This window comes from Diabrotica virgifera, chromosome 2 (genome assembly GCF_917563875.1).
Source record: "Diabrotica virgifera virgifera chromosome 2, PGI_DIABVI_V3a".
Taxonomy (NCBI): Eukaryota; Metazoa; Arthropoda; class Insecta; order Coleoptera; family Chrysomelidae; genus Diabrotica; species Diabrotica virgifera.
Genome location: NC_065444.1, coordinates 83672549 through 83683348, shown reverse-complemented (window position 1 = coordinate 83683348; position 10800 = coordinate 83672549). Strand labels below are relative to the sequence as shown.

The 10800-nt window shown below is 33.2% G+C and overlaps 1 pseudogene; it reads right to left on the bottom strand.

Moving 5' to 3' along the window:
* Positions 1-1216: 1216 nt before the first annotated feature.
* On the bottom strand, positions 1217-2287 carry LOC114328823 (facilitated trehalose transporter Tret1-like; annotated as a pseudogene).
* Positions 2288-10800: the final 8513 nt, after the last annotated feature.

The window sequence follows — 10800 nt, the reverse complement described above, 5'->3', positions numbered from 1 at the left end:
AGGCATTGTTTGGAATGAACGTACTTGCTCAAGGATGTCGAGATATCGAGATGTTGTTTTATTGACTTCCAAAAGGCATTTGATTGGGTTAAGCACTCTATACTGATCGAAGCTCTAAAAGACATAGGCTTGGATGGCAGAGATGTTCGAATAATTTCAAATTCATACTGGAATCAAACAACATCAGTTTTAGTAGATGGTGTGGAATCACAGGCTCTTAATATTAAAAGAGGAGTACGGCAGGGATGCCTCTTGTCACCACTGCTTTTAAACGTTTACTCCGAAAGAATTTTCAGAAAAGCTCTTTCTGAAAAACAAGAAGGAATACTTGTGAACGGTGAAGTCATCAATAATTTGCGATATGCGGACGATAGAGTACTCCTAGCTTCTAGTCAAGAAGATCTGCAAACACTACTTGATAGTGTCGTTGAGAGTTGTAGGGAGGCAGGTCTGGATCTGAACTTACGGAAAACCAAATTACTCGTAATAAGTAAACAGCAGCATATAAAACCGTCTATATATGTAAATAATACCAAACTTGAGCAAGTTGATAAAATCGTTTACCTTGGACAGCAACTAAATTGTAACGCAGAAAGTAACGGCGAAATTAGATCTAGGATAGAGTAGGCTAGAGCCGCTTTTAGAAGGATGTCCAAGGTGTTATGTAACAGAGATATAAAATTGGCATTAAGGATCCGCCTACTTCGCTGCTACGTGTTCTCGGTCTTACTTTATGGTGTCGAGTCCTGGACTGTGAATAAAATCAATCTAAATCGCCTTGAGGCTTTCGAAATGTGGTGCTATAGAAGAATTTTAAAAGTTTCCTTGATGGAGAAGATTCGAAACTCCACAATACTAGAACGTCTCAGCAAGACTACTGAGATCATAAAAAGCATCAAGCAGAAAAATCTGGAGTACTTCGGACATGTAATGAGAGGTCCCAAATATAGGTTGCTACAAAATATTATGCAAGGAAAAATAGCAGGCAAACGCAGTCCAGGACGAAGAAGAACCTCATGGTTGAAGAACTTGCGAGATTGGTATGGTGTTGGTACAAGCATGCTATTTAGGGTGGCAGTGAATAAAATTAAGATAGCTATGATGGTAACCAACGTTCTGAAAGGACATGGTACATGAAGAAGAAGATTATATTCTAAGATAAAGGCAGTAAAAAGAAATTGGTTTGTTTACAATTTATTAAAATACTTAGCACATATCAATAATTCTTGAGAATTTCTTGTATTTTTACTACACTTTTACCTCTAGTTTCGGGTAATAAAAAGTAAATTAACAATGCACCTCCAAGGCAGCAGATTCCAAATATCCACATACACCAGTGAGTTCCGATCACCTCTGCCAAAATAGGATATGCGGACTTAAATATAGTAAGAATCAATGATGAACCAGTAGTGACAATTGCACAACCAGTCGATCGAGTGTCAGAAGAAAACATTTCGCTCATTACAGTTATTGGTATTGGTCCAAGTCCAATTGAGAAAAATGAAATATACATCAAAACGCAGGCCAGTGGTACCTAAGGATATAGAGGTACTAACGGTGAGTTAATATGTTTTAAATAGAAAAATACTCCTAGAAGAGACACAGGTATTGCGGATCCAATAGCTGAAATTAGCAGAAGAGGGCGTCTTCCGAATCTCTCAACAATCATTGAAGTAGTGGTATAAAGTAATATTTTTACGACTCCTACACAAACAGCAATTGTACTGCCTGATATAAACGAACCAGATTCGTTAAATATAGGTGCCATTAGCACCATTATAATAGGGATCCCAGACATATATTGAACACATTGTGATAATAAAGATAATAGCATTCCTAAACGCCCTTCTTTTGTACTAAATAGTTTTCTAACACTGTCTCCCTCTGATTTACTTGTGGCTAAAGCCTTACTTATCTTGAGCAAATCGTTATCTAATTCTATTTTAGTTTTATTATACCGTAGTTTTTTTAATGCTTGTGAACATTCTTCTGTTCTTCCATTTTTTAAAGAGTATACAGGGCTTTCTGGAGCAAAAAAGAACATAACCAGAAACGGAATCATTGGAACTGCCGTTAGTATTGTAAAAACGGTATAACTAAACACGGGACCAATAAGATACGTATACAATTGTCCTATAGGTATACCGGCAGACATAAGGCAACCATATTTTGTGCGGTTGTGATCTTCGCATATTTCTGTTAAATACATTGGAAGAATTCCCATAGCTGCGCCGAAAAATGCAGCTGCATTTTTCGGCGCAGCTATGCTTGTCCACAAAATCATCATATTAACGCTTCTGCTGGCACCCAATCCTATAATTCCTATAAACATAAAAAACCCCATCAACCACAAACTTTTTTTTCTTCCAATTATATCGGCCAGTTTCGGTAAAAACAACGAACCGGCCTTCGCTATTATTCCTAATATAAACAAAGTTTTAGATCACCAGTTACAAAAAAACTCGAAGAGGTACCACAAGGTTATTTATTATTCTTAAAAAACATAAAAGGACGCGTTTCGGCTTTTACAAGCCATCATCAGCTTAAATACAGGACATAGAAAACAACGGACTGACCAGAAAACAGGAAGGAGCAAGAATCAGCTAGTTTACATTATATAGTATAGAGATGCACACACTTCATCATTAGTATGTAGCTATTTATAACATTTTGTTCTCATTCTATAGTAAAATCTTGAAGAACTTCAGCATGTAGAGGAACCATTATGTGAGCCGGTCAGCTGTAAAGAGAGCTCTTTACAGCTTTACAGCAATTTTTAACGATTCTCACACCATATTTAAGTAAGCAGCAACGAACTGTCAATACTGGTGGAATGGACGTGAAGCGAATTTAATGCAGCCAGGATGAGAAAGCGTAGTCAGGGAAGGATGGAAGATAATCGCCATCTTTCGTAAACAAAAACACGCTGGACGGAAGAGCCGCCCGAGAACTTTCTCGTACCGATCTATTATCATTATGGTACTAGATACTGGCATTCTATAAAAATAACAAAATTACTCGTTATTTTGATATTTTAGAAACACCTTCTGTACTTGAAAGTATTTTATGGTTCTACGCATCATTAATTCCTGCATTTGAGAAAATGTTCGATGCCATATTTCGGGGACACACTATAGATGTATAGATTATTGCATAAATCAATAGAATATTATAGTCATACTTTCATTTCAAATGAGTTCATTTTTCTGAGAAATGAATAGTTTACAATATTTGCATTTCATTCTATTTCGATTACGCCGCCAGTCAATGCGCGAGATTAAGAACAAGATATTATCTCCGAATTCTATCCTACTGCATGGATTTTAATGAAATTTTGGGAATAGCCCAATCTTATGATTCAAAGTCTATCCTATATACTATGGCGCTTTTATCATGGGGGCGGTTCCCACCACTTCTCAGGGGTGAAATATTTTTATTTTCGAATTACATGGAGAAAAAGGAAGATTTTTAAGAAAATTTAAAATTCATTCTATATTTTGATCACATTTTTAACAAAAACCATTAATTTTAAACCCGTTCAACTTTTTGAAAGTAGAAATAACACTATATTAAAAGGTATTGCAAAAGAAAAACAATGCATTTAAATTATGGTGGATGGCGAGTTAAATGTATATACTTTTCATTTTTCTTTAAAGTACATTAGTCATATATTTTTTTGCACCATATCTCGCTTAGTTAGTATGTAACCGACATTTAATGGTGCTCGTTTTAAAGGCCTTTTCAAACACTACAAAAGGTGTTGGTAGCATTATATACCTAAAACATACCGTTCCTCTGTTATTTCAAGTTGAATACACCAATTTGAGCATGCACCAGAAAACAAACTATTTTCACCTACCATATCTCTTTTTGTATTATAAATAGAACATTTACGAAGGAACGAGTCTCTTTATTATTTATAATCTAAAAAATGTTTTATATAGTGTTTTTAGTTTGATGCATAGTTTTTAAGGTATTCACAAAAAATCCGTCCGAAAAGGTGTCATTTTTTAATGAAAATGGCCAATTTTCAACTACGCATAACTCAAAAAGTATTGAGTTCTCAAAAAAAAGTATATACCAGTTTTTGCTTAGAAATAGGTTCTTTAGCAACTTCCGTGCTTATTTTGACCAACAAATTTTCCACCCCCTTGAAGAAGTGGGAACCGCCCCAAGATAAATGCGCCATAGTATATAGGGTAGATTTTGTTTCTTGATCTATTCCCTACTTACTGTGAAAATATTAAGTACAGCAATTTAGTAGGATGGAATTCGGAGCCAATTACCCTCATTGACTTCCGTACAATAATGCTCTGCTATGATCGCGTGAGAGAGGACACACATAAGATTATAGCAAAAATTCTATTTATCGTAACTTTTCGAGTTTTTGAGCTACAGCAATGAATTTTATGTAATTGAAAAGGTAATTTTGTATTCTTTCAAAATATGTAAAAATATAGAGGGCATATCTAAAAAAATTAAGATTTTTTATTCATTTCCGGTTCAACCGGAAGCCATATTTTGGTAAAATTTATTGTGATAATAGATAATAAAGTACCATATATGTTTGCAAAATTTTAAATTTTAGTTTCTATTAAGAAGGAAGTTACGGGCACTCGAATATTTTTTTATAAAAAAGTCATAACTCCCCTCCTATGGGGAGTTAAGGAATCTTGCTAATGTCATTCAATTTACCGATATGATATCAAAAACGTATCAAAAAATAAAGAAATTCCTTGGAGCCAGTTTTGAGAAAATCTAGTTCAAATTTATGTCAAATTTTGACCCCCTAAAATATAGGCAACCCGTAACTTTTTCTGAAAAAGATAATATTCTTCTTATAGCCCCACCTTTAGGCTATATAACGACTTTTTAAAATTAAACTTATCTTAAACAAGTTTTTAGATAGGTAGGGAAATGTGTCGGGTGGGCGGTCGGCCATGTTGGCCGCCATTTTGAATTTGGAAATGTCAAATTCCGTATTTTTATTTACCTATCGATGAACTTACTTTGAGTTGAATTTCATTCATTTCGGTCAAAATTTGCAAAAATGGGCCCTAAATAACCCTCCTATTTCGGCCCTCCTTTGAGAGGATTTTTTTTAAAGCTTAGTTTCTTGACAAAATTCTCTTAAATTTACTCATACCGAATTTCATCAATATCGGTCTGGTAGTTTTTGCTGGGCGGTGGTGACATACGTACGTACGTACGTACATACTTCCGACATGTTTTTTTTATTTGCTTTTTAGACTCAGGGGGACTCAAAGCGTCGAAAAAAAGTGAAATCTGAAAAAAATTTTTTTGCACGATCCTATAACTTTATCTATTATACTATACTATACTACGTATATAGTACGATAAAATAATATCTATTACACTATACTATACTACGTATATAGTACGATAAAGTAAAATTGATAGTGGTAGTCAGGGTTGCCAGATTGGGGTATTTTCCCAAGTTTGGAGTAATTTGAAAGCGTTTAAGGGAATTTTTCTAAGTAGAATTGGTTGGGGGGTTTTGGGGGAGGGGATTATGGAGGATTTTAAGGGGTCATGGTAAATTAAATTTGCGCATATACATATAACTGTATACATATTATACTCTCATATAATCGAAGACGATAGGACCTATGAATTATTTACAAGGCCCTTTGTTGATAAGTAGTATAATTTTATATAATATATTTAATATATTTAAATTTATATTATTTATATTTAATAATGCCCCCATGCATGGCAAGCTTCATGCTGCGGGGGCCTCTGTTATACCCCTGATTTTACCTACAGGAAAGAAAGAGATCGGGCGCCAACTAGTTTTAAGGAAAACTTAGGTAAATACAATACAAAAGGTTAACAAATCAATGAACTAATAAAGAAATTGGAATAAAATAATTATTTGAAAATAAATTAAGATGTGACGTTTATAAAGTTACAACCCATTTTTCCTAAACATGCAAAAAATATGTTGTTAATTAAAAATCCGCATTTTTCCCGTGAGATATTTCGAATACCGACTGCCAAGCCCGCTTGATTTCTTCCTCGGCAATTAGGGGCAATTAGCAAATAAAAATTTCATAAACCTCTCTCTATTGTCGGTTCATTAAGTCCGTCTGGCCCATAAATAAAATGTCTGCCCGTAATAATCCGACGTATGAATATAATTCAAGCTCTCCGACAAAACACCAAACGGAAAAACAAGACCGAGAGACGTAGATACGGTCGTAATTTTCGGGAAAATCCTCACACATAAATCGTACGTCCTTTATGATCTATGACACTCTTAAATGCTCCACAGCCATTTTCTCTTTTAATGGATGGATACGCAATATTATATTTTCCATCTAGATGAAGCTTCAAAACGCTTTCATAAATTTTTAAAAATTTGTTTTGTTTATTAATAATTGGGGACAATAAGCTGCTGAATGACTATGTACAAGAAAAATTAATAAGTTACATAGTCTCTAATCAATTTGGATTTTAATAAATGTTTAATAATAAATTTAATATACCATTTACAACAGAAGCCTTTACTTCATTATTAAGTTGTTATAACTATGGTATAAAGCCACCTACATGGGGATTCCTTTTAAATTTTAATTGGAATAACTTATAAGCTTTTATTCTTAGACAAATTATTTTTCCATATTTAAATAGCTGACAATTTTACACGAATTTAAACACAAAAAAGTTATTCTAGAACGATTAGGTAAAAAGTAGGAATAAGATTAAGCTTAGGCAAGCCGCATACCAAAGAAACATGAAACGAAAAACATGAAACATGAAACGAAAAACATGTTTCATGAAAAGAAAACACTGCTAAACAAATCTCAAAGTCCGCCTACCAATGAAACGAGTGTGATCCATGCTCATGACACATTTTTATTTTCGGAGAGTTTAATAAATGGCCGGACGTATATTTGTTTAGCAGTGGTTTATTTCCATGAAACGTAATTTACGTTTCATGTTTCTTTGATGTGCGGCCTGGCTAAGACAGCATTTTCTGTGATTGCTAAAAATAAGGCTGAAATAAAAATTAGTTGACCCATTTTAATAGGAAAGTAAAAATTCAAGCGTTCAAAAATGCTAATTAACTTCAAAACTGTAAGTTTATTTGTCTCGGATTCTAGTTGATAGATTTTGATCTCTTTTTTTATGTTGTAGATACTGTTTGCGTACACTACAAATATGCAATGTTTTAATAATATTACTATTAACAAACAGTAAACTTTTTTAAACAGTTAAAAGATATATTTCCTAGAAGATTATATTTTTTGATTCAATTCTAAATGATCGTATACTATATGATAAAACTTTAACGTCTTTGCACCTTTAAAACGATAATAATTACTTTTTTATTTGTTGTAAACAAATTAGTGGAAATCAACAAAAATATTTCTATTTTCATCTAGTCGTCCCCGAAAAACTACCTATTTCTTTCTAATTTGTAAAAAATCATCAGCTTTTTGGTGTAAAAAGATTTTTTATACAGACAATATTTTTAAAAGTTTCTCTAAATGTTTATAAACTAAAAGTATCTATAATTTTACATAAGGATTTTCGAATGAAATAAAAAAAATTATCTTTTTTTACTGTTTGTTTGCGTTTATATGATTGCGGACACTAAATCTATTCGCCAACCTTTTTTTAATATATATTGATATTATAGGTCTTCTACTTTCATTTATCTTCGGTAGAATTACCCTATCATCATTTTTTTCTTTTCCTAGTCTTATGTTATTGCAAAAAAGATATCACTTAGGGTCGGTTTCACCAACAAAAAATAAATCAGTGAATAGTTATTCGTCGAATAAGATTTATTAGTCGATTAAATTTTATTGCGTTTCAATAACTATTTGTAATCCACAGTTAGTTATTCGTCAAATAAATTCAACGTATAATGATTTTCCACAGATTGTACTCGTTAACACAAGCGAATGAAAGTTCTTCTTCCTCATATTAGTTTGTTGGCCTCCACCTCTTCGGTGTTTTGCCAAGCACATTGTATTATTTTCCACTGTAATCATATTAGGCATTCCAAAACACGTGACCTCTGGTTGGCGCACATAAACTAACAAAGAGGTTATTGGACCTCCAAATGATAAAAGCCGTAACCCTTATGGTATAATATTGCCTTTCCTGTAGGGACTGTCTGGCCCTATACGAAGATGTTCCTGCTAATATATATTTAAAAAAAAAATTGAGGCTTTAACATATATATTTGGAAATATTCGACTGCCCAGAGCAAGACAAGAGTATTTCCCTGGTGTAAGCTGGGCGAATTATCCCGAGGGATATAACCCAATAAAGGAAGAAGAAGAAGAAGAAGAACAAAGAGGTTATGTTTGTAGGTATCTATTTTTCAATGATTTTTCATTGTTTATAATCGTCATATTTTGTCTATTTTGGATTCATTTGGATTTCGTTTCCTGTTTTTGTGAACTTTATAAACTTAACCACAATGCAAAGTGATTATTTAAGGAAATTATTATTGGAAACTTCAGATGTTGCGAGAAAGGTAGACGAAACAATTTTTATTTCCTGTTCATTTTGCCCCGATATTTATCAATAATGATGAATTTTGCAAGCAATAACATTATTTCTTTTATTGTTTTAGATATTTATTGAAGCTGAATACGCAATTCAGTCAGAATTGGATTTTACAGTTAAGTGCAGTCCATCAAGTTACTATTATAGATATTTATACATATCTGGTGGAGTTTCACAGTTGCTGCTCTAAGCAGCAGATGAAAGCATACAAAAGCCTTCAGGCACATAAATATTTTACAGCTGGATTTGTTTTGAATGGAGTAAAAATTGTTAATGATTTCCATATTATTGTTGGAAAGGTATGCCTTTATTTTATTTATTCACCATTAAGAAATATATGGATAACAGTATTAGTGTCTTTTGGATAAATTGGTTCTAAATATTAGATTTATTTACGTTTATATATCTGTATGAAACCAGACATATCGTCGTCCTAATCTGTAAACTGCGAACTCCATATTTCTCTGAAAATGATTTATTACTGCCATCTATTTGAATTACTGTCATGATTGTTCTAAAATTATATTATATGAATGTCTGATTTTAAATAAAATATTCTCAATCATTGTAAAGAACGCAAATACTCTAATAAAAATAAATTTTTGTAGTTGAAGAATTTCCAAAAAAATAAAATATTTTTTTTAGGTGAAGCATTTCCAAAAAGCTAATGCTAAACGACTAAATGCTTGGGTGGGGTGATAGCCAGTTCTGATGACATAGCAAATGCACATTGTATGCATATGGCCGGTAATAGTAAAGTATGCCCAGGGCAAGACAGACGAAGAAGAACCCAATGCATGTACATATGTGACAGCTACATGGTTTGGAGATAGCAACATATGCATTCTCTGATGAAAAACTAATGAGTTTTGAAACTGTTCGGTCAGAGTGCTTGTTGCGCTCACTAAACGAACTGAAATATGAGATGGCTTTGGCATTGTGTTGCAGCGATATGAAAATGGTTATTCATTTTTAAATATAATGTACTTCTTCATCATGAGTAATTATGTATTGGTCTTTTAAATGTGTATTTATTTTTGTAATTAGTACCAACTTGTAATGATAATATACATTTATCGTTTAAGGTATGACTATGTTTTGACTCTAAAATAAATGTTTTAAAAATCGAATCCTGCCTCTTTCTGTTAGTAACTACCCATGGATATCACAAATTGTGCTTGCTGATAGGTTTGTTCGTAAAACGATCAGCAACTCTTGCCAACCATCAGACACATGTGCATTCGTAGTCTATGGATACTAACTATTAACTGCACAACGCTAACTGTTAACTACTCATGCATCTGATGGTTGGCAGCAGTTGCTAATCGTTTGTGTCGTACTACGAACAAACCTATTAAGCCGAACTCAAACGACTCGTGTACTTGGCGAATAATCGTCCCTTGCGTATACTGGCAATGCTGTGTGAGTGGGTTACTAGTACAATTATTGTACTATTTGTCAAACACTAATAATAATAATGTTAATACTACTATTAATTGTCAAAGGATTGTTCTAGTAACCCTCCCAAAAGACATAGTAAGTAACGCAAGTAACGATTATTCGCCAAGTACACGAGTCGTTTGAGCCCGGCTTTAGGTCTGGATCCCGTGTACCAAAAAAATTGATTAATAGCAAGCTGAAAATTTGTTAATAGCTTAACGGTGTCCAGTTGGACAAACTTTGATATATTGTGACACTGGAACAGGGGTAGTTTTAATTGTGAAACAGTTTGGAAACTCAGATTACGAAATCATCCCATATATTTTGTCAGACAGAACATCCAATTGATCTGTTACCCTGTCATTAAATTCTCGTGCAAAAATCAGACTGCTATTACTCACCAATATGATTCCTGTAGTTTGACATGGTCTTCGTGTTCTACTCATTAAAATGCCCAGTTGGTGATTTTTTCACCAGTCTGGTTTTTGCACGAGAGTTTAATGAATTGGTAGCAAATCAATTGGAAGTTTTATCTGACAAATTACATAAACATTTTCGTAGTTTGACCTTTCAAATTTTTAAACTGTTCCCCAGTTAAAACTTCCAGTGTTCCCATACATCAAAGTTTGTGGGACTAGACACCGTTAAGCTATTAATAAATTTTCAGCTTGCTATTAATCAACTTTTTTTGGTAGGCGGGATCCAGGTCTATATGGAATAAATAAATAACAAAACAAATTCCCTGTCAAAACTGCATTTATTTTAAATAGAATGAAAAACAAAATAATATTGTTTTAACAAAATAGGGGATAA